Raw genomic sequence first — 24,264 nt, 5'->3', positions numbered from 1 at the left:
TTTTTGCATATTGTGATAAAGTTCATTATTTTCTGTAATGTACTAATAAACATTAGACTTTCATATATTTTAGATTCATTACACACAACTGAAGTAGTTCAAGCATTGTATTTTTTTAATATTGATGATTTTGGCATACAGCTCATGAAAACCCCAAATTCCTATCTAAAAAAATTAGCATATCATGAAAAGGTTCTCTAAACGAGCTATTAACCTAATCATCTGAATCAACTAATTAACTCTAAACACCTGCAAAAGATTCCTGAGGCTTTTAAAAACTCCCAGCCTGGTTCATTACTCAAAACCGCAATCATGGGTAAGACTGCCGACCTGACTGCTGTCCAGAAGGCCATCATTGACACCCTCAAGCAAGAGAGTAAGACACAGAAATACATTTCTGAACGAATAGGCTGTTCCCAGAGTGCTGTATCAAGGCACCTCAGTGGGAAGTCTGTGGGAAGGAAAAAGTGTGGCAGAAAACGCTGCACAACGAGAAGAGGTAAACGGACCCTGAGGAAGATTGTGGAGAAGGACCGATTCCAGACCTTGGGGGACCTGCGGAAGCAGTGGACTGAGTCTGGAGTAGAAACATCCAGAGCCACCGTGTACAGGCGTGTGCAGGAAATGGGCTACAGGTGCCGCATTCCCCAAGAAATGGGCTACAGAGAAGCAGCACTGGACTGTTTCTCAGTGGTCCAAAGTACTTTTTTCGGATGAAAGCAAATTTTGCATGTCATTCGGAAATCAAGGTGCCAGAGTCTGGAGGAACACTGGGGAGAGGGAAATGCCAAAATGCCTGAAGTCCAGTGTCAAGTACCCACAGTCAGTGATTGTCTGGGGTGCCATGTCAGCTGCTGGTGTTGGTACACTGTGTTTTATCAAGGGCAGGGTCAATGCAGCTAGCTATCAGGAGATTTTGGAGCACGTCATGCTTCCATCTGCTGAAAAGCTTTATGGAGATGAAGATTTCATTTTTCAGCACGACCTGGCACCTGCTCACAGTGCCAACACCACTGGTAAATGATTTACTGACCATGGTATTACTGTGCTCAATTGGCCTGCCAACTCTCCTGACCTGAACCCCATAGAGAATCTGTGGGATATTGGGAAGAGAAAGTTGAGAGACGCAAGACTCAACACTCTGGATGAGCTTAAGGCCGCTATTGAAGCATCCTGGGCCTCCATAACACCTCAGCAGTGCCACAGGCTGATTGCCTCCATGCCACGCCGCATTGAAGCAGTCATTTCTGCATAAGGATTCCCGACCAAGTATTGAGTGCATAACTGAACATAATTATTTGAAGGTTGACTTTTTTTGTATTAAAAACACTTTTCTTTTATTGGTCGGATGAAATATGCAAATTTTTTTCGATAAGAATTTTGGGTTTTCATGAGCTGTATGCCAAAATCATCAATATTAAAACAATAAAAGGCTTGAACTACTTCAGTTGTGTGTAATGGATCTAAAATATATGAAAGTCTAATGTTTATCAGTACATTACAGAAAATAATGAACTTTATCACAATATGCAAATTTTTTGAGAAGGACCTGTATAGGTAGCAAATACTGAGTATTGGAACAAATTCTATTTATTGCGGCAATATCAATTTTCATAGCTACTAAATAAGTCAGCGCGGGCTCTATTCCTCTTCTCTTAATGTTTATCTTTAGTATTTTTTACAGAGTTCAACTGATGGGATAGATAATATGATATTATTCTAGACCCGGTCATTACAGACACGGTGATACCAAATATGTCTATTTTATTTATTTTTCATCTATTTTTTAACATTTTTAAAATAACAGATTTGGGGGATTTTTTTTTATGTGAAACTTTTTATTCAATTTTTATTTTTATTTTTTACACTTTGTGTCCCCCATAAGGTCATACAAGATCTCTGGGGGACATTTAACTTATTTTTTCTTTAATGATTGCTTTCTCCTGTAACTGTGGCTGACATAGTAAACACCAACCAGCACTAAATTAAACCCCAAGCGGCACCAATATACTGAAGTAAAGAGAATATCTCACAACTGTAGCATTTTGTTTAACAGAAAAGCAACACGTTTTTCATGCTGAATTATATTAAAGTAACATTTGATCATGGCACAACTCTAATGACTATCTTGGTATTTTTTAAGTAATAAAGGTTGCTGTTTACCAAGTTGTTGTTTTTTTAACACACCTTTTTGCATATGTATTGTTTGATTTGTTTTTAAAGGCGTTGTACCTCAAGTAGTACTAATAATACAGCCAAATGTTTAATATCATTGAAAATTAATCAACAGTGGACCCCAATTTTTCTTGGAGGTTGGGTTCCAGTTGAGCGCTACATACACGACCCACTAGCTACTGTCAGAAGTATAAATAGAAGATTCTAAGCCTCATAGCAAACATTTGAACAAGTCCTTAAATTTTTAATTTGAAGAACCTTTTACCTTTAACTTCCTTCCTAAGTCTCTAGAAAGATCATAAATATCTACTTAAATGTTTGCTTGAATTTAAAAAGAAATCATATTTTCCATGTATCCGTAGTAAATAATTTAGTTTCTAGCACATTGGGGGTGATGTTACAGACATCTGTTACACTTTCCTTAGAATTGTCCTGAAGCACAAGATAAATACTTCACATCTGTATTCCACTCTTTGGATATTGTCTCCACAGCCTTATTGCTCCAAGGCAATAGCTCCAACCAATAATGCCACAACACCATATTAATGCTCTTATGCAATACAGTAATCTGTAAGCTTCTGCCACACTCTGGGTACTGCCAGTAAGTCTCCAACACAGCCGTTATCTTTGAAGTAGAACTCCCACAAAAATGTTGTTCTCCAATCTGTCATGTGACCAACTTTCTGATTTCCAACTGACACAGTACAGGACATCGGTTAATTCTCTCCTATGAGACTGACATTGAGGCTTCCATAGGAATACATAGAAAAACTGACTTCTCGTCCACACAATTTGAAAAGTCTAATTGCTGGTCACATGACACAACCGAGAAGCAGAAGGCAGGGCATAGCCCACAAATACAGACACTGGGAAGAAGATTACCTTCACCACAGATTACATCATGCACCATTCTAGCAGGTCAGAATTTTTTTTTTTTTTGAGAGTTCTTCTTTAAGGAGAGACAGTATACTGCCTTATATACATCCAAGGCATCACACTCAGAAAGCCAGGCTCCTACTCCATACTGACAGACTCCTACTCCATACTGATGAGGAGCAAGAACCCCAAAAAAGCTGTCCATGGATATCCCTTTGCATATTATTTTCCCATCAATAATTGCCAATAAGTCTCCACACACAGCAGGTCACTTTAAGGAGAGCCAGTACCCTGCCTGAACTACATCCAAGGGTAATGAGGTCAACTGGCGGTGCTCCTGTGGCAGGTCCCGTCATTCCATCGCGTTACAGCCAATATAATTTTGTTGCCATGGCAGCATGCCCCACTGACATGTTTTGTCATCTCGTTTCCCTCTCTCAGCTGTCATCTAGTTGCACTGATTGCATCCCTTTATATCCCCTCCCATACTGCATCACTTTGCGGTTTATACAACTTCCTGGATTGTGCTCACTGCTAGATGTTGCAACTGCTGGTTCCTCAGTTAAGTCTGTTCCTTTATTTGTGTTTTCCTGTTGGCTTGATCCTAGGTGACCCTGACTCCCTCTGTATTAAGTGTAGGTAGCCGCTGGTCGTGTCCCTTCACTATTATAGGGTTTTCAGGTGTCACACAGTCTAGGTACGAGGGCATGCAACCATCTATCATAAAGATCTTTGCATGGGCTGAGCAGTCAGGGAGAGCTCTAGGGCTTTTATAGGGCTCACCCTTATGTTCCTTAGTTTGGGATTAAGTCAGTCGGATCTTTATTTGTATCTTCTAGTTTTCTGCAGCACCATCCGTGACAGAGGCAGGGAACAAGATATGCGCCAGAGACTGGACAAAGTGTAGTAGGCCTGAACTTGGGAGTTGAGGCAAGAGTTGTTGTCAGTCACCAACAAAGTTGGTGGTGCAGGTGTTACGCTGACCAGGTGAGGAGGCGGTAGAGGAAAAAGCAGAGTAGGAGGAGGAGGCAATAGGAGTCCAGCAATCCTCAGTAGCGGTAGGACATGCGTCAGACCGCAGTCTGCCACAGACACAGGTGCCGCTACATTTACCTAGTTGGCAGTTAGGGAGATATGAAGTTCCTGCCCGTACTTACTGGTCCACATGTCGGTGGTTATGTGGACCTTGCCACTGATGGTGTTGCGTAGCGCACACATAATTTTTTCCGCCACTTGCTCGTGCAGGGCAGTGACCGCAGGATAGCTGCCATTATGGCATTTTTAAAACTCTCCATCTCCACCGTGTAATTGCAGCATTTTAAAGGCCAGCAATTTTTAAATGCTATGTTTGGGGGATGGACACCTGAACGCTTCTATGGGACAGTGTGGAGATGTTTGGTGACGGTGGTGGAGGTGGCGGTGTTGCTGCCACATCCTCTGTTTGCGGGGTGACAGGTGCCACTGTCACTCCGGAGGGGTAGGAAGAGGCCGAGACTGCAGCAGAAGAGGGAGCAGGAGGAGCCTGACATATTTTGTGGTTCTTGAGGTGTCTACTCCACTGCAGCTTCTGCTTTGCGGTTAGATGCTGGATCATGCAGGTGGTGCTCAAGTTTAGAACATTTATGCCTCGCTTCAGGCTCTGACTGCACAGCAGGCAAACCACTTGTGTCCTGTCATCAGCACACTTCCTGAAGAACTGCCATGCCAGGGAACTCCTTTGCGCTGGCTTTGGTGTGCTATGTCTCTTGGCGGGTTGGGAAGTAGCAGGCATACTGGGTTGGGGACGGCCTCTCTACTTTTGCACCCTGCTTCCTCTTTTGCTGTGCGGCTGGCTCTGCGTGACCCCACCTTTTTCCTCTAAACTGCACACGTCAATCAGAGGACCTGGATGCCATTTCAGGTCTAGGACCACATATTCCCCATCCATCATTTTCCACCCACTCTTCACCCCTGCCCTCCTGGCCAGTCTGCACACTGCAGAAAGACACAGTAGTTGGCACCTGTGTCTTGTCATCGTCATCAGAGATGTGCTGCGATGGTTCTCCCAAGTTTTTTTTCACCACAAAAATTTGGTAGGTCTCACTGACCCAATTAACAGGTTGATTAACTATTATATTTTCCTGTGACAGTGGCAAGTACAGGTTTTTTTGGCCACAAAAAATAGGCAGGTCTCATCCACCCTAATTAACAGGTTGATTAACTATTATATTTCTCTGTGATGGTGGCAAGCACATAAAAAAATAAAAATATGGTTGATCTCACCGACCCAATTAACAGGCTGATTAACGATCATATTTCCCTGTGACCAGGGTTGCACCGACAGGGTGGATCAATGGATCTGGACCTTCCTAGAACCATTCATATATATATATTTTTTATCCCTCAGGGCAGCACCACTTATCGCTACAGGCAACGCGGCCCTGGTTCAAATTGTGGGCGGCAATGGGGGGTAGTAGGAGATGAGCACTTCTATTGTGGAAGCGCTCATCTCCATATTCATCTGTATCGCTGTCCTCAGGACAATGACACAGATGGCTATGCTGTGGCGGGGTAGGGAGAGAGAGGCGTCTCTCTTCCCCATTCTTCTGACTGCAGCCTATCAGAGGTCGGCTCAGGAGGCGTGATGATGTCATTATCATTGCGCCGCCTGATCCAGGCAGCACACAGCGGGGAGCACAAGCCGGAAGAGGCCTGCATCGCGTCACTTCCAGCCTCATGGAGGTAAGTATTAATGGGTTTTTTTTGTTTTGTTTTTAATAGATGGCACATTATAGGGGGCACCTGGTGACATTAGGGCATTTCTTACTGGCCAATTTTTTTGGGGGGAAGGGCACTATGGGGGCATCTGGGGGCATTTATCTCTGCCCCGTTTGGGGAGGGCACTATGAGGGCATTTATTTCTGGCCCATTTTGGGGGCACTATGGGGGCATCTGGGGGCCTTTCTTACTGGCCCATTTTTTGGGCGGCACTATGGGGCATCTGATGGCACTATAGGGTCATTATTTGGGGGCACTATGGGGCAGTGGAGCACTGTGTGGGCATCTGGTAGCTCTAAAGGGGCATCACTTTTACTGGCACATTACAGGGGGCACTATGGCATCTGGCACTAAGGGGGTATTTTTTACTGGCACATGGGAGGCACTATAGGGGAGAGCAGCACTATGGGACATCTGGTGGAACTAAGAAGGGGCATTTTTTACTGGCACATTATGGGGCAGTATGGGGGAGAGAGAACTATGGGTGCATCTGGTGGCACAAAGAAGGGGGATTTTTTACTGGCACATTATGGGGACACTAAAAAGGGACAATTTTGCTGGCACATTATGTGGGGGAGGAGCACTATAGGGGCATCTGCTGGGGGCACTAAGAAGGGGCATTGTATAGGCATATTATGGGGGACACTATGGGGAAAGGGGAGAGGATCACAATGGAGGTATTTTATATTGGCACATTATGGGGGCATTATTACTGCTAAGTGTGCTCTGGCATAGAATTATTTCTATTGGTGGGATTTTGGGGGGCACTGTTGGGTACCCTGGCACAGTATCAGCTTAGCACAATTATTTTTTGGGACTTTTTTTTATACTAGTCCAGGATACAATTTTATATAGTGTCCAGGATACAATTTACTGGGCGCAGTTATATATTTTTTTAGAGCATTTTGTGCCAATAATTATTGAAGGGGGTACTATCTGTGTGGTACTAGTATTTTTCAGGGGACAGTTTCTGCAGTATAATATTGGGGAGCACAGCGGGCACAGTATTGGGGGTGGCAGGATGGGGTGTTCAAAAGTTGTGAAGATGATGGAGGAGAAACTAATGTCTGTTTTGTCAATCTCTGCAGAGACGGGAGATGGCTGAAAAATCATCATGGAGGTCTGGTCTGAATGGAGAAGATGAGGAAAAATAACATCTACATCAAAGGTGACATCACTGGATGTAAGAGGTATGTGGTGCAATGAAGGAGAGGAGATGCTCTGGCTCCAACCCCTGCCATTTGCAGAAGGATTCAAAGCTGGGTGAGGACGGCCAAGGGGGGCAGCAGGCCACGGGCAGGTGGCGGATGGTAGGGAGAACCTGAGGCCTTGAGCAGAATCTGGTGAGAGAGAGAGCGGAGGAGCTTCCTGGCTGTAGCCTGCTGTTGTCTATTGTATAATGTGAAACAGGCAGTACAGCTAAGGGCACGCCCCCCTCTCTGTATGATGTGTAGAGCCGGGCCTCCACCCGGACCTACACACCTTCAATATCGCGCAGCTCCTCCTCCATTCCTCTTTTGGCGCCTTCAGGACAAGGAGGGAGGAAGCGAAACTGAAACAGCTACTGCTACATGGGGGGCAGTGTGAGTACAGGAACTTTATGTCAGGGCCCTGAGTATTGAGTACAGTGCATCTACAGTCAGGTCCATAAATATTGGGACATTGACCCAATTCTGAAATTTTGGGCTCTATACACCACCACAATGGATTTGAAATGAGATAAACAAGATGTGCTTTAACTGCAGACTGTCAGCTTTAATTTGAGGGTATTTACATCCAAATCAGGTGAACGGTGTAGGAATTGCAACAGTTTGCATATGTGCCTCCCACTTGTTAAGAAACCAAAAGTAATGGGACACTTGGCTTCTCAGCTGTTCCATGGCCAGGGGTGTATTTTATTTCCTCATTATCCCAATTACAATGAGCAGATAAAAGGTCCAAAGTTCATTTCAAGTGTGCTATTTGCATTTGGAATCTGTTGCTGTCAACCCTGAAGATGAGATCCAAAGAGCTGTCACTATCAGTGAAGCAAGCAATCATTAGGCTGAAAAAACAAAACAAACCCATCAGAGAGATAGCAAAAACATTAGGCGTGACCAAAACAACTGTTTGGAACACTCTTAAAAAGAAGGAACGCACTGGTGAGCTCAACAACACCAAAAGACCCGGAAGACCACAGAAAACAACTGTGGTGGATGACCAAAGAATTCTTTCCCTGGTAAAGAAAACACCCTTCACAGATCAAGAACACTTTCCAGGAGGTAGGTGTATGTGTGTCAAAGTCAACAATCAAGAGAAGACTTCACCAGAGTGAATACAGAGGGTTCACCACAAGATGTAAACCATTGTGAACCTCAAAAACAGTAAGGCCACATTAGAGTTTGCCAAACGACATCTAAAAAAGCCTTCACAGTTCTGGGACATCATCCTATGGATAGATGAGACCAAGATCAACTTGTACCAGATTGATGGGAAGAGAAGAGTATGGAGAAGGAAAGGAACTGCTCATGATCCTAAGCATACCACCTCATCAGTGAAGCAAGGTGGTGGTAGTGTCATGGCATGGGCATGTATGGCTGTCAAGGCAACTGGTTCTCTTGTATTTGTTGATGATGTGACTGCTGACAAAAGCAGCCGGATGAATTCAGAAGTGTTTCGGGCAATATTATCTGCTCATATTCAGCCAAATGCTTCAGAACTCATTGGACAGCGCTTCACAGTGCAGATGGGCAATGACCCAAAGCATACTGCAAAAGCAACCAAAGAGTTTTTTAAGGGTAAGAAGTGGAATGTTATGTAATGCCAAAGTCAATCACCTGACCTGAATCCGATTGAGCATGCATTTCACTTGCTGAAGACAAAACTGGAGGGAAATGCCCCAAGAACAAGCAGGAACTGAAGACAGTTGCAGTAGAGGCCTGGCAGAGCATCACCAGGGATGAAACCCAGCGTCTGGTGATGTCTATGCGTTCCAGACTTCAGGCTGTAATTGACTGCAAAGGATTTGCAAACAAGTATTAAAAAGTGAAAGTTTAATTTATGATTATTATTCTGTTCCATTACTTTTGGTCCCTTAACAAGTGGGAGGCACATATGCAAACTGTTGTAGTTCCTATACTGTTCACCTGATTTGGATGTAAATACCCTCTAATTGAAGCTGAAAGTCTGCAGTTAAAGCACATCTTGTTTGTTTCATTTCAAATCCATTGTGGTGGTGTATAGAGCCAAAAATGTTAGAATTGTGTCCATGTCCCAATATTTATGGACCTGTCTGTATGTAGGATAAAAGTGAGACTCTTACCTTCATCCTCAACATTATAATTTCAGCTGCACACTGTTTGTTGGGATTGGCCTATTATATGTAGGATGGGATTAGAAAATGGGCGGAGCCAATATTTTTGCTTTTTGAATTTTCAGACCCTCCCTAGACAAAATTCTTAAGTGCTTCCCTGTCTGTGATGGTGGCAAGTAAATACTTTTTCACCCAAAAAAAAAACAAAAAACTGTAGATTTTACTGACCCAATTAACAGGCTGATTATTAACAATAATATTTACATGTGACGGTGGCAAGTAAACTTTTTTGTACCACAAAAAATAGGTATGTCTCACCGACCCAATTAACAGGCTGATTAACTATTATATTTCAATGTGACAGTGGCAAGTAAAGGTTTTTTCACAAAAAAATAGGTATGACTGATTAATATATTGGAGGGGGCTGGAGAGATGGTGTGATGGTATTTACATGGGACTCTATGGTAGAAGGGCTGAGGAATTATTACCAGTTTTGTCAGGAGTAGGGTTGAGCGAACCCGAACTGTAAAGTTCGGGTTCATACCGATTTTTTGGATTTTTGGACCCAGGACCCGAATCCGAACATTTCAGTAAAAGTTTGGTTTTGGGTTCGGTGTTTGGCGATTTCTTGGCGCTTTTTGAAAGGCTGCAGAGCAACAAATCAACAAGTGTTTAACTGTGTGACCTTAGAAGCCATCACAGCCATGCCTACTAATGGCATGGCTGTGATTGGCCGGTGCAGCATGTGACCCAGCCTCTGTATAAGCTGGAGTCACGTAGCGCTGCACGTCACTCTGCTGGCTTAGTGTAGGGATAGGATGCTGCTGCTGTGAGGGAGAGAATAGGACAGAATCTGTTATCAGAACTCCAATTGAACTCAGCGATCTACATAGATTTAGATGTGTGGGTGCAGTGCACAATCTTTTTACCCTGCCCTGAGCCCAGTGACAGAGAAAAATAACTTTTATCCGTCTGTTAGTTAGGTGGGCGGCGGCGGCGGGGGCCATTTTATGCAAGCTCAGTGCACCAGCACTCTATTTGAGCTTTTGTGACATTCAGATCCAAGCTTGAAATACAGCTATAATTTTCTGGGTTTTAAAAAACACCCTTTTTGTGCAAAATACACAATTTTAAAACCCTTGCTGCATCTGCACGTGTGAAATTCAAGCGTTATGTACTGCTGTCATATTCTGTTATTAAAAAAACACCCATTTTGGGCAAAAAAAACTTAATTTTGCAGCCTTTGCTGCATCTGTGATTGAAAAAACACAAATTTTTGGCAATAAACTTCATTTTGGGCCTCTGTCGCATTAGTCAGTGTGCAATTTAAACTTGAAATACAGCTATAATTTTCTGGCTTTTAAAAAACACTCTTTTTATGCAGAATACACAATTTCACAGCCCTTGCTGCATCTGCATGTGTGAAATTCAAGCTTTATATACTGCTGTCTAGGGACGTTGCTAGGGTCTGAAACATCCGGGGCACAAGCCCACTGTATCACGCCCCTGTGAAGCCACGCCCATACCCCATAAAGCCACGCCCCCATTGCCTGGGGGGCCTTCACAGTAGTTATTAACCCCTTTCAGCAGTCCCCCCATTCACAGTAGTTATTAACCCCTTTCAGCAGTCCTCCCTTCACAGTAGCTATTAACCCCTTTCAGCAGCCCCCCTTCAGTGAAAGGGGGACCGCTGAAAGGGGTTAAAAACAACTGTGAAGGGCCTAGCCGTATGGGCAAGCCCACAGATCATCCCCTCAGTAATCTGTATCCTGCAGTAACTTAACTTTAAATCAGCACTCATTTCATTACTATCTTGACTTACACACTCAGCTCCAGTAACAGGCAGTGCAGGTGGTGCACACTCACTAACGTCACATGCCTGCACCGCCTAGTGGGAGGAGCAGGTGCGTGACATCAGTGAGCGAGCGCCGCCCGCACTGTATGTTTCCGGAGCTGAGTGTGTAAGATAGTATTGATATGAACGCTGATTTAAAGTTCAGTTACTGCAGGATACGGATTAGGATGGCAGGGCCAGTGTAGAGTAGCGCAGTGCAGGAGATTTGGAGTGGCCGGCCCTGCCAGCATAACATTCGGGACACTGGTCAAAACATCCGGGGATCAAGCCCCGAATATTTTGACCTAAAGACGCACCTGCTGCTGTCATATTCTGTTATTTAGAAAAAAACACCCATTTTGGTCAGAAAACTTAATTTTGCAGCCTTTGCTGCATATGTCATTGTGAGATACACCCATTAGATACTGTGGTTCTATTCTGTTATTAATAAAACACCCATTTTGTGCAAAAATCTTTAATTGCGGCCTAGTTTGCATCTGTACGTGTGAGATACACACTTTAGATTCTGTGGTTCTATTCTGCTATTAGAAAAACACTAATTTGGGGCAAAAATCTTTAATTGGGGCCTAGTCTGGATCTGTACGTGTGAGATGCACACTTTAGATACTGTGGTTCTATTCTGCTATTAGAAAAAAACGAATTTTGGGCAATAATCTTTAATTGCAGTCAAGTCTGGATCTGTACGTGTGAGATACACCCTTTGCATACTGTCGTTCTATTCTGCTATTAATAAAAAAACACCCATTTTGGGCAAAAATCTTTAATTGTGGCCTAGTCTGGATCTGTTCGTGTGAGATCCCTCCTTTACATACTGTGGTTCTATTCTGCTATTAATAAAACACCCCTTTTGGGCAAAAATCTGTAGCCTAGTCTACATCTGTACGTGTGAGAAACACACTTTAGGCTACTTTCACACTTGCATTTGGGGTTCCGCTTATGAGATCCGTTTGAGGGCTCTCACAAGCGGCCCCAAAGGGTTCCGTTCATCCCCAATGCATTCTGAATGGATAAGGATCCGTTCAGAACTCATCAGTTCGGCTCCGTTCCGCCTCCATTCCGCTCAGGAGACAGACACCCAAATGCTGCTTGCAGCGTTTTGGTGTCCGCCTGGCCGTGCGGAGCCAAATGGATCCGTCCTGACTTACAATGCAAGTCAATGGGCATGGATCTGTTTGACGTTGACACAATATGGTGCAATTGCAAACTGATCCGTCCCCCATTGACTTTCAATGTAAAGTCAGGAGTCCCTATTAATATACCATCGGTTTGGAGTTTTCTCCAATCCGATGGTATATTTTAACTTGAAGCGTCCCCATCACCATGGGAACGCCTCTATGTTAGAATATACCATCGGATTTGAGTTAGATCGTCAAAACTCAGATCCGACAGTATATTCTAACACAGAGGCGTTCCCATAGTGATGGGGACACTTCAAGTTAGAATATACTAAGAACTGTCTACATAACTGCCCCCTGCTGCCTGGCACCACCCGATCTCTTACAGGGGGCTGTGATCCGCACAATTAACCCCTCAGGTGCCGCACCTGAGGGGTTAACTGTGCAGATCTCAGCCCCCTGATCGGGTGCTGCCGGGCAGCAGGGGCCAGACCCCCCTCCGTCCCCAGTATTAAAAGCATTGGTGGCCAGTGCGGCCCCCCCCTGCCTCCCCAGTATTAAAAGCACAATTAATCCCTCAGGTGCGGCACCTGAGGGGTTAATTGTGTGGATCACAGCCCCCTGTAAGAGATCGGGTGGTGCCAGGCAGCAGGGGGCAGTTATGTACACAGTTCTTAGTATATTCTAACTTGAAGCGTCCCCATCTGTGTTAGAATATACCTTCGGATCTGAGTTTTCATGATCGTGAAAACTCAGATCAGAAAAAGCTGTTATGCATACGGATCCGTTCTGAACGGATACCATCGTTTGCATTATAGGTGCGGATCCGTCTGTGCAGATACCAGACGGATCCGCACCAAACGCAAGTGTGAAAGTAGCCTTAGATACTGTGATTCTATTCTGCTATTAGAAAAACACCCCTTTTGGGTAAAAATCTTAAATTGCGGCCTAGTCTACATCTGTACATGAAAGATAAACACTTTAGATAATGTGGTTCTATTCTGCTATTAGAAAAACAGCCATTTTGGGTAAAAATCTTTAATTGCGGCCTAGTCTGCATCTGTACGTGTGAGATACACACTTTAGATACTGTGGTTCTAGTCTGCTATTAATAAAACACCCATTTAGGGCAAGATCAAATATTTGAGAAATACGAGGAGAGCGTCAAATAAGGGACGTTGCCCAGGTCGTGGTGCTGCTGGTGGAGCTCCTGTTGCAGGTGCGAGTAGGCGACAGTACCTGCAGCGGTATTTGGTCGGGCCTAATGCGGCCCTCTGAATGGTGAGGCCAGAACAAGTACAGGCGATAGTGGATTGGGTGGCTGACAGTGCCTCTAGTTCCTTCACATTGTCTCCCACCCAGTCTCCTGCTGAAAGATCAGAGTTTGCACCTGCAGCCGATGTCCATCAGTCTTTCACCTCACCCCCCTCAGCCAAGCAATCTGAGCCCCAAGTCATGCAGCAGTCTCTTCTGCTTTTTGATGACTCTGTTAGCAGGGTCTTCCAGGGCCATCCACCTAGCCCTGCCCCAGAAGTGGAAGAGCGCCACTTATTTTTTTAAGACGAGTACATGGGAGGATTATCGCAGCACGTCTCGGATGATGACGAAACACAGGTGCCAACTGCTGGGTCTTTCGAACGTGTGCAGACTGACCAGGAGGGCAAGGGTAAAGACTGGGTGGAAGATGATGCGGAGGACGATGAGGTCCTTGACCCCACATGGAATCATGGTCATGCGAGTGACCTGGAGGTCGGAGGAAGAGAAGGTGGTCGCACAGAGCCACCAGCACAGCAGAAGAGGGAGCAGGGTGCAAAAGCGGAGCGGCCGTCCCCTAGACAGTATGCTTGCTACTGCCCACCGAACTAAGGGACCAAGCACACCAAAGCCGGCTCCAAGGAATACCCTGGCGTGGCAGTTCTTCATACAATGTGCTGACGACAAGACACGAGTGGTTTGTACACTGTGCAATCAGAGCCTGAGGCGAGGCAAAAACGTTCTCAACCTGAGAACAACCTGTATGACCAGCCATCTAAGTGCAAAGCATGAGCTGCAGTGGAGTAGACACCTCAAAAACTAAGAAAACTCTCTGGCTCTTCCTGCTTCCTCTTCTACTGCAGTCTCAGCCTCTTCATCTACCTCTGGAGGGACAGTGCCACCTGCCACCAAGCAAACAGAGGATCTGCCAGTAACACCACCATCTGGGTCACCAAGCATCTCCACAATGTCCCACGGAAACGTTCAGCTCTCCATTTCCCAAACACTAGAGCGGAAGAGGAAGGAGTTAAAATTACCGGCCTTTGAAATGCTGTCATTCCGTCTGAAGGAGACAGAGAGTTTTAAAGGCCTTATGGCGGTGGCTGTCTCACAGTACGTCGCGCCCAGCCACCACTACTTTTCCAAGCGAGCCATCCCTTCCCTGCACAACCAAGTGGGGGGAAAAAAATCAGGTGTGCACTGCGCATTGCCATCTGTGGCAAGGTGCACCTCATTACGGATACGTGGACCAGTAAGCACGGTCAGGGACGCTATATCTCCATAACAGCACACTGGGTAAATGCAGTGGCGGCTGGGCCAGAGGGGGATAGCAGTTTGCCGCATGTCCTTCCCCCACCAAGAATTCCAGGGCGCTTCAGTTTTCCTCCTGTTGCTTCCTCCTCCTAGTCCGCTTCCTCATCCTCTACCAGCTCCTCATCCGGTCAGCGTAACACCTTTACCACCAACTTTAGCAAAACAATGGGTAAATAACAGGAAGGTTTAAAACGTATCTGTTTGGGGGACAAAACCCACACCGCGCAGGAGCTGTGGTCGGGCGTTAAACAACAGACCGATGAGTGGTTGGTGCCAGTGAGCCTCAAGCCCGGCCTGGTGGTGTGCGATAATGGGCAAAATCTCGTAGCAGCTCTAGGAATAGCCGGTTTGACGCACATCCCTTGCCTGGCGCATGTGCTGAATTTGGAGGTGCAGAGATTCCTTAAAATTTACCCCGATATGTCAGAGCTGCTGCATAAAGTGCGGGCCGTCTGTCCGCACTTTCGGCGTTCTCACCCTGCTGCTGCTCGCCTGTCAGCGCTGCAGCGTAACTTCGGCCATCCCGCTCACCGCCTCATATGCAACATGCCCACAAGGTGGAACTCCACCTTGCACATGCTGGCCAGACTGTGCAAGCAGCAGGCGATAGTGGAGTTTCAGCTGCAGCTCGCACGGGTAAGTCGCTCTGCGGAACAGCACCACTTCACCACCAATGAGTAAGCCTCCATAAGAGACCTGTGCTCCTTGTTGCGCTGCTCTGAGTACTCCACCAACATGGCCAGTGCCGATAACGCTGTTCTCAGCGTTACTATCCCACTTCTATGCCTCCTTGAAAAAACGCTGCTGGCGATGATGGAAGAGGATGTGGTACAGAAGGAGGAGGAAGAGGGATCATTTCGTAGGGTTTCCAGGCAGTCATTAACAAGAGGCTCTGAGAGTGGGTTCCTGCACCCACAAACGCCAGGTACACAATTGTCCATCCAGGGCACAGTACTGGAGGATGATCAGGTGGAGGATGAGGAGGAGGAGATGGAAGAGAAGGAACCATGTTCACAGCAGGGTGGCACCCAGACCAGCTCATGGCCATTACTGGTGCGTGGCTGGGGGTATACAGAGGACACAGACGATACACCTCCCACAGAGGACAGCTTTTTGTTGCCTCTGGGCAGCCTGGCACACATGAGCTATTACATGCTGCAGTGTGTCCACAATGACCGCGGAGTTGTATACATTCTAACTTGTGCTGATTACTGGGTGGCCACGCTTTTGGATCGCTGTTACAAGGACAACGTACCATCCTTAATTCCGTCACTGGAGCGTGATCATAAGACGCTGGTAGACACGCTGCTGGTGGCATTCCCACCTGACAGCGGGGGCACAGTGGAAGCACAAGGCAAAGGCAGAGGAGGAGGAAGAGGTCACTAATGCAGCTGGGGCACTGCCAGCACCTCAGAAGACAGGATTAGCATGGCTGAAATGTGGAAAAGTTTTGTCAGCACGCCACAACAACCAGCACCACCAGCTGATATGGAACATCTTAGCAGGAGGCAGCATTTCACTAACATGGTGGAGCAGTATGTGTGCACACGCCTACACATACTGAATGACGGGTCTGCCCCCTTCAACTTCTGGGTCTCCAAATTGGGCACATGGCCTGAGCATGGAAGTGCTGGCCTGCCCTGCAGCCAGTGTATTTTGTGAACGTGTGTTTAGCACGGCAGGGGGCGTTATCACAGACAAACGCAGTAACCTGTCCACAGCCAATGTGGACAAGCTCACATTCATTAAGATGAACCATGCATGGATCCCACAGGAGTTGTCCGTACCTTGTGCAGAATAGACAGGTATACCGGCCTTAACCAGCCATTGCTATACTACAGTGCAATTGCTCATTCTTGTAGTTTGGATATTTCACACTTTTTTGGAGTGTACCCAAATAAAAATAAAGAAATTAAACGAAGAACCAGTGTTGGCTACCTCTCCCTCCTCCACCGCCGCTTCCACCTACACCGCTACGTCCACCGCCTTCTCAAACTCCTACTCCATATGGACCTCCACCTCATAAATCAAGTATTTTATTTTTAATTTGTACATATTTTATGTCATTTCACTAATTTGTCTGTTACATTTTCAGGTGAAATTCAAGATTTTTTGTGTTTGATATACCACTGCTATACCCAGTAGACAGGTAAAAAGAAAATTCACTAATTCTGTCTGTTACATTTTCGAGTGAAATTTACCAATTTCTGGGTGTGATACACCACTGCTATACCTAGTAGACAGGTTTAAAAAATTCACAAATTTGTTACATTTTCGGGTGAAATTCACCCATTTTTGGGTGTGATATGCCACTGCTATACCTAGTAGACAGGTAAAAAATATTCACTAATTTGTCTGTCACATTTTCAGGTGAAATTAACCAATTTTTGGCTGTGATATACCCATGCTCTACCTAGTTGACAGCTTAATAAATTTCACAAATTTTTCTTTTACATTCTTGGGTTGACATTTTACAATTTTTGATGTGAATAAACCCCTGCTCTGCATAGGTGACCGGGACCTTTTTTTTTTTTAAATAGTCTGTTGTATTAATGGGTAACATTAACCCATTTCTGGTGATTAAAAACCCCTACTCTGCATAGGTGACAGGGACTGAAATTTCTAAAATTCACCTTTAATTGGTCCTTTCCTTCGATCCTTCTGCTTTAATAACTTTTCCTATATTTCCGCTTGATCAAAATAAAATGTCATCCATTTTTGTCCCTTGGATGAGATCTCTCTTTCTTACGCTCCCTCTCCGGCTTGAAACCCTGATTTGCTGATAACCGTGATCAACATTGTAGACTCAGAAAAGAACATCGAAAGTTGGTAGAGAAGATATCCTAATGGATGGTGGACGTCGCGGGGGCACTTCTGCATAGGTGACAAAAACATAAATATAAAAAAAATCATAACAGATACATCAATTTCAAAAATTCGTCTTTAATTGGCCCTTCCCTTCGATCCTTCTGCTTTAATAATTGTCCCACATTTCCGCTTCATCCCATTGTAGCCATTGACCTCCCTTGGATGTGGTCTCTCTTTCTCACGCCCCCTCTCCGGCGTGGAACCCTGATTCGACGATAACCGTGATCAACATGGTAGGCTCAGAAAAGAACATCGAAAGTTGATAAAGAAGATATCCTAATTGGATGGTGGACGTCACGGGGGCACCTCTGCATATCTGTAAAGAATAAATCAAGGCAACTGGACGTACTGTAGATTTCTTGAAAACGTTTCACTCGTTCTTCCAACGAGCTTTCTCAATTCTGAGTGACTGTACAAAAATTCTGGGAATAAATATGTAACTGAATCAACATCTGGTAATTATACCCAGCATTGGGTCAAAGGTGTTGATTCCATTATCCTAATTGGAGTCAGTAGGTTATAAAGACTTCCCAGAAAAAGGTGTCAAGACAGCATTGTATGTGGCAGACAATAAATGTCTAACCCTGTAAGTCATGTATTGTTATTTTTTGTCATTACCTCCCCGATTCGGGAGTGGGTAATTGCTGCGTGCCCCCTCCTTAACTTGGAAGCTTATGCTTCAATACTTTGTCCCACATTTCCGCTCGATTGCATTTAATTTCATCCCCTGACCTCCCTTGGATGTGGTATCTCTTTCTCAGGCTCCCTCTCCGGCCTGGAACCCTGATTCCCCGCCACCAGTAATCACCATGGTAGGTGCATAAAAGAACATCGAAAGTTGATAGAGAAGATATCCAACTGGATCATGAACATCACGGGGAAGTGCGACATGGTGGAGCAGTATGTGTGCACACACCTACACGTACTGAATGATGGGTCTGCCCACTTCAACTTCTGGGTCTCTAAATTGGGCACATGGCCTAAGCTACGCCTTAGATGTGCTGGTCTGCAGCCAGTGTATTGTCTGAACGTGTGTTTAGCATGACTGGAAGGGGTTATCACAGGTTATATTTCCCAATATTTTGGGGTGTACCCTAATTAAAAAAAATTAAAAAAAATTCAAAGCCAAAAAGAAGTGTAGGCTACCTCCACCTCCTCCACCACCACTTCCAACTACACCGCCACATCCACCGCCTCCTCAACCTCCTACTCCATATGGACCTCATCCTCCTAGATCAAGATTATTATTTTAAATTTTTACGTATTTTATGTTATTTAAAGTCATTTCCCTATCCACATTTGTTTGCAGAGCACTTGCCATGCTCTTAACCACATTTTTTTGCTGGCATTTGCAGCCCTCTAGCCCTTTCCGTGACATTTTTACAGTAATTTTAGTGCTCAAAAGTTCGGGTCCCCATTGACTTCAATGGGTTCAGGTTTGGGGTCAAGTTCGGGTCCCGAACTGAAACTTTTTTGTGAAGTTCGGACGAGTCCGTCGAACCCGAACATCCAGGTGTCCGCTTAACTCTAGACAGGAGGAATGGGCCCAAATTCCGACCAACTATTGTGAGAGGCTTGTGGAAGAATATCCAACATTTTTGACCCAAGTAATACAGTTTAAGGGCAATGGTATCAAATATTAATGAAATGTATGTAAACTTTTGACTTTGCATAAAGTTTGCAGAAAAATGCCTTATTTTTATATAGTCTATGTAAACTTCTGGTTTCAACTGTATATATATTCTAACATAGTTTAGTAGGCTAAAAAAAGACATGCGCCCATCCAGTTCAGCCTGTTATTCTGCAAGTTGATCCGGAGGAAGGCAAAAAAAAAACTGTGAGGTAGAAGCCAATTTTCCTCACTTTAGGGGGAAAAAAATACTTCCTGACTCCAATCAGGCAATCAGAATACCTCCCTGGACCAACAACTAGAGTTGAGCGGACACCTGGATGTTCGGGTTCGGCAGGTTCGGCCGAACTTAAAAAAAGAATTGGGTTCGGGACCCGAACTTGACCCGAACTTGACCCCGAACCCGAACCCCATTGAAGTCAATGGGGACCCAAACTTTTGAGCACTAAAATGGCTGTTAAAATGTCATGGAAAGAGCTAGAGGGCTGCAAAAGGCAGCAAAATGTGCTTAAGAGCATGGCAAATGCTCTGCAAACAATGTGGATAGGGAAATGAATAAAAAAAATACATAAAAGACCTTAAAAAAATAAAAATTAGGAATGATGTAGGAGGAAGAGGTTGAGGAGTCGGTGAATGGGTGGATGTGGCCGTGTAGGCTCACATGGCGGTCTAGGTGGAAGCGGAGGTAAAGGAGGAATAGATAGCCAACACAGATGTGTGTTATTTTGCATTTTTACATAGGGGTATACTCCAAAATATTTGGACATATAAAAAATAAAAAATAAAGGAATAAGTGCACTTGAGTACAAGGATTGATGGTTGAGGCTGTTAGAACTGTCTATTCTGCACAAGGTACAGACAAGTCCTGAGGGATTCAAGCCTGGTTCATTTTAATGAACGTGAGCTTGCCCACGTTGGCTGTGGACAGGCGTCTGCGTCTGTCTGTAATGACGTCTCCTGCCGTGCTAAATACACGTTCAGAGAGTACACTGGCTGCAGGGCAGGCCAGCACCTCCAAGGCATACAGGGCAAGCTCTGGCCATGTGGACAATTTCGAGACCCAGAAGTTAAATGGGGCAGAACCATCAGTCAGTACGTGTAGTCGTGTGTGCAGGTACTGTTCCACCATGTTGTTCAAATGCTGCCTCCTGCTAACACGCTCCGTATCAGCAGTTGGGGCCGGTTGTTACGGCGAGGTGGCAAAGCTTTTCCACATGTCGGCCATGCTAACCCTGCCTTCTGAGGTGCTAGTGCTGACACAGCTGCGTTGGCGACCTCTTCCTCCTCCCCTGCCTTTGCCTTGTGCTTCCACTTGTCCCCCGGTGTCAGTCGGAAATGCTCTCAGGAGCGCGTCTACCAGCATGCGCCTGTAGTCACGCATCTTCCGATCACGCTCCAGTGAGGGAATTAAGGACGGCACATTGTCTTTGTAACGGGGATCCAGCAGGGTGGCCACCCAGTAGTCAGCACACGTTAAAATGTGGGCAACTCTGCTGTCGTTGCGCAGGCACTGGAGCATGTAGTCGCTCATGTGTACCAGGCTGCCCAGAGGTAAGGACAAGCTGTCCTCTGTGGGAGGCGTATCGTCTGCGTCCTCCGTATCCCCCCAGCCACGCACCACTGATGGGCCCGAGCTGTGTTGGATGCCACCCCGCTGTGAACATGCTTTATCCCCATCCTCCTCCTCCTCATCCTCCAGTAGTGGGCCCTGGCTGGCCAAATTTGTACCTGGCCTCTGCTGTTGCAAAAATCCTCTTTCTGAGACACTTCTAAAAGACTGGCCTGAAAGTGTTAGAGATGACCCCTCTTCCTCCTCCTTGTCCTGGGACACATCCTCTTCCATCATCGCCCTAAGTGTTTTCTCAAGGAGACATAAAAGTGGTATTGTAACGCTGATAACGGCGTCATCGCCACTGGCCATGTTGGTGGAATACTCGAAACAGCGCAACAGGGCACATAGGTCTCGCATGGAGGCCCAGTCATTGGTGGTGAAGTGGTGCTGTTCGACTTACCCGTGCGTGCTGCAGCTGAAACTCCACTATGACCTGCTGCTGCTCGCACAGTCTCTCCAGCATTTTCAAGGTGGAGTTCCACCTGGTGGCACGTCGCATATGAGGCGGTGAGCGGGAAGGCCGAAGTTACGCTGTAGAGCAGATAGCCGAGCAGCGGCAGAATGAGAATGCTGGTAGCGCGCACAGACGGCCCACAATTTACGCAGCAGCTCTGACATGTCGGGTTAGTTGTGAATGAATTTCTGCATCACCAAATTCAGCACATGAGCCAGGCAAGGGATGTGCATCAAACCGGCTAGTCCCAGAGCTGCAACGAGATTTCGCCTATTATCGTACACCACCAGGCCGGGCTTGAGGCTCACTGGCAGCAACCACTCGTCGGCCTATTGTTCTATATCCTGCCACAACTCCTGCGCGGTGTGGGGCCTGTCCCCCAAACACATCAGTTTCAGAAGGGCCTGCTGATGTTTACCCCAGGCTGTGCTGAAGTTGGTGGTGAAGGTCTGTCGCTGACCGGATGAGGAGGTGTTAGAAGAGGAGGAGGAAGCCGAGTAGGAAGAGGAGGCAAAGAATGCGATCCTTGGCGGCGGAACGACGTGCGCCAAACAGCTCTCTGCCTGGGGCCCAGCCACCACTACATTTACCCAGTGTGCAGTTAGGGAGATATAGCGTCCCTGGCCGTGCTTACTGGTCAACGTATCTGTGGTTAGGTGGACCTTGCCACAGATGGCGTTGCGCAGTGCACACTTGATTTTATCCGATACTTGGTTGTGCAGGGAGGGCACGGCTCTCCTGGAGAAGTAGTGGCGGCTTGGAACGACGTACTGTGGGACAGCAAGCAACATGAGCTGTTTGAAGCTGTCCGTCTCCACCAGCCTGAATGACAGCATTTCAAAGGCCAGTAGTTTAGAAATGCTGGTATTCAGGGCCAGGGATCAAGGGTGGCTAGGTGGGAATTTACGCTTTCTCTCAAAGGTTTGTGAGATGGAGAGCTGAGCTCTTCCGTGTGACATGGTGGAGATGCTTGGTGACGGAGGTGGTGTTGTTGGTGGCACATCCTCTGTTTGCTGGGCGGCAGGTGCCAACGTTCCTCCAGAGGTGGAGGAAGAGGCCGAGGCAGCAGCAGAAGGGGGACCAGGAGGGGCCTGAGCCCTTTCTTGGTTTTGAAGGTGCTTACTCCACTGCAGCCCGTGTCTCGCATGTATATGCCTGGTCATGCAGGTTGTGCTAAGGTTCAGAACGTTAATGCCTCGCTTCAGGCTCTGATGGCACAGCGTGCAACCCACTCGGGTCTTGTCGTCAGCACATTGTATGAAGAAGTGCCATGCCAGGGAACTCCTTGAAGCTGGCTTTGGTGTGCTCGGTCCCTGGTGACGGTGGCCAGTAGCAGGCAAACTGTTTTGGTGACGCTGCTCTGCTTTTGCACCTTGCTCCCGCTTTTGCTAAGCTGTTGGCTCGGTCTTAACACTGCCTCTTCCTCCGAACTCTGAAAGTCAGTGGCACGACCTTCATTCCATGTGGGTTCTAGGACCTCATCTTCCCCTGCATCATCTTCCACCCAGTCTTCCTCCCTGACCTCCTTTTCGGTCTGCACACTGCAGAAAGACACAGCAGTTGGCACCTGTGTTTCATCATCATCAGAGACGTTCTGAGGTGGTATTCCCATGTCCTCATCATCAGGAAACATAAGTGGTTGTGCATCAGTGCATTCTATGTCTTCCACCCCTGGGGAAGGGCTAGGTGGATGCCCTTGGGAAACCCTGCCAGCAGAGTCTTCAAACAGCATAAGAAACTGCTGCATGACTTGAGGCTCAGACATGTTCCCCGATATGCACGGGGGTGATGTGACAGACTGATGGGCATGGGTTTCAGGTGCTACCTGTGCGCTTTCTGCAGAACACTGAGTGAGAGATAATGTGAACGTGCTGGATCCACTGTCGGCCACCCAATTGACTAGCGCCTGTACTTGCTCTTGCCTTACCATCCTTAGAACAGCATTAGGCCCAACCAAATATCGCTGTAGATTCTGGCGGCTACTGGGACCTGAGGTAGTAGGTTCAGTAGGACGTGTAGCTGTGGCAGAACGGCCATGTCCTCTCCCTGCACCAGAGGCTCCACAAACACTACCACCACGACCGTGACCGCGTCCTTTATTAGATGTTTGCCTCATAGTTAGCGTTCACAAAGCAAAGTAAAAAGTGGTTAAGTCTGTTAGAATTAATTAACCACTAATAAAAACCCTGATGTAGGGTATTGTAATCATTTTTTATTTTTTTTTACTCTATATGACAGCGGAATTTGTGGCCTAAATTTCACAGTATTTTATGCATCCCAGATGTGCAGTATATCAGAGGTTTTTTTTACCCCTGTAACCAAAAAGACGTATTTCTGGCCTAAATGTGACAGTCACTTGTGCATGTCTAATCCCAGATGTGCAGTATATATTAGAGGGTTTTTTCACCCCAGTAACCAAAAAGCCATATTTCTGGCTTAAATGTGGCAGTCACTTATGCATGTCTAATCCCAGATGTGAGGTATATATTAGAGGGTTTTTTCACCCCAGTAACCAAAAACCCTTATTTCTGGCCTAAATGTGATAGTCACTAATCCACGTCTAATCCCAGATGTGCAGTATATTAGAGAGTTTTTTCACCCCAGTAACCAAATAGCTGTATTTTTGGCCTAAATGTGACAGTCACTTATGCACGTCTAATCCCAGATGTGCAGTATATATTAGAGGGTTTTTTCACCCCATTAACCAAAAAGCTGTATTTCTGGCCTAAATGTGACAGTCAATTATGCACGTCTAATACTAGATTTTCACTATATGAAGCTGTATTTCTGGACTTGCAGACATGCAGATAGCCTGTGCTGGTGCACTATCGTTGCATAAAATGGCTGCCGATTATGTATTAATATTGACAAACTGAAGTAAAAAAAGTTTGTTTTCAGCAGTAGTTGGCTCAGGGCAGGCTTAAAAAAGTTGTGCACTGCAAACACAAAACACATTTGGTCGCATCTCACACTGATGACCGCTTCATTATGAACAATGCCCTGCCGAACTGGGTGATGAATGACACACAACTCCAGGCACAATTAAGGTAGGTGAAAGACAC

Source organism: Bufo gargarizans, chromosome 2 (assembly GCF_014858855.1).
Source record: "Bufo gargarizans isolate SCDJY-AF-19 chromosome 2, ASM1485885v1, whole genome shotgun sequence".
Classification (NCBI taxonomy): Eukaryota; Metazoa; Chordata; class Amphibia; order Anura; family Bufonidae; genus Bufo; species Bufo gargarizans.
The sequence above is the reverse complement of the archived record's forward strand: the minus strand, read 5'-3'. Positions refer to the sequence as shown.